This window comes from Schistocerca serialis, chromosome 1 (assembly GCF_023864345.2).
Source record: "Schistocerca serialis cubense isolate TAMUIC-IGC-003099 chromosome 1, iqSchSeri2.2, whole genome shotgun sequence".
Classification (NCBI taxonomy): domain Eukaryota; kingdom Metazoa; phylum Arthropoda; class Insecta; order Orthoptera; family Acrididae; genus Schistocerca; species Schistocerca serialis.
The window spans coordinates 266,734,087-266,735,616 of NC_064638.1; positions in this window are offsets into that span (position 1 = coordinate 266,734,087).

A 1,530-nucleotide genomic window follows, 5' to 3' on the forward strand; every position below is an offset into this window, starting at 1 on the left:
ACACACACACACAAACAAACAAGCATGCACCATATCTACCTGGGTTTGTCAAATTAAAAAACGTAGCACTTAGTGGTAACTAACAATAGCTGTTAGTAAAAGGTTTAAAATGCAATGTTAGCTCACAAGCAAAAACAGGAAATAGAACATTTCGTTGTAGAACACAGTGATAACTAGAGAATTGATCAAAAAGAAACTGTAAACATAGAAACTCAAATTAACTAAGCAAACAATAAATCCAAAAGTAATAGTGATCAATCAAATCTTGAAAACCTAATGAAAAAACTACAGAGATAAGATATTATTGGAACAAAAACTGCCACAAGTATTACTATAGTGATCATGGAGATAAATGATACACAAAAACTGTGGCATCCAATACCGGAAACATAATAATCATTTAAAATCCAACCAAACAAAGAGATTTCAAACGTTTGTTAAATACACTCAGAAACACAGAACTTACGTTTTCAGCAGGGAGAAATTGTACTTGTACAGTAAAGCTCTAGGTTAGCCAACATAAGTTGCCAGCCAAACAACCATAAGATGTGCATTAGAAAAATATTCTCGTCACGCAAACTGTAAATTGAAGAGCAACTCCAACATACCCACTGGCAAATCAGATGCTATCATAGTTCACCTAATACTATGAACTTGAAAGTGATGGTACAATAAGAAATACAACTCACTAATAGTACATGCTAGAGATATAAAAATCTCAAGCAGAGCCCCACTGCTTCCCTTGGATGCAGAAGGCAGGTACAGTTGCGTCTGTGTTAATCAAACCCTGAAATTAATTGCAGAAAACATTTATACACTCAGTCAGCAACCTAACGAACTTGCAGATAAAACAAGGAATTACTACAATTAGTAAACCAAAAAAAATATTTTGAATTTAATCTAGAAAACTATATTAAAGAAGATGATTTACCTATCGGTTCGCCTGTTTTGTGAATACTAACATCTCCATCGAGGAAGCAATGGTGGAAATAAAAGAAAGGTTCTGGAATGGAATTAATATACAAGGTGAAGGGATATCAATTATACGATTCGTTGATGACATTGCTATTCTGAGTGAAAGTGAGGAAGAATTACATCTGCTCAATGGAATGAGTAGTCTAATGAGTACACAGTATGGATTGAGAGTAAATCAAAGAACGACGAAGGTAATGAGAACTAGTAGAAATGAGAACAGCGAGAAACTTAACATCAAAATTGATGGTAACGAAGTAAATGAAGTTAAGGAATTCTCATACCTAGGCAGTAAAGTAACTAACGACAGACGGAGCAAGGACATCAAAAGCAGTAGCAATGGCAAAAAGGGCATTACTGGCCAAGACAAGTCTACTAATATCAAATATCGGTCTTGAGGCCTTGAGGCCGAGGAAGAAATTTCTGGGAATGTATGTCTGGAGTACAGCATTGTATGGTAGTGAAACATGGACTTTGGTAAACAGGAACAGAAGAGAACTGAAGCATTTGAGATGTGGTGCTACAGACGAATGTTGAAAATTAGGTGGACTGATAAGG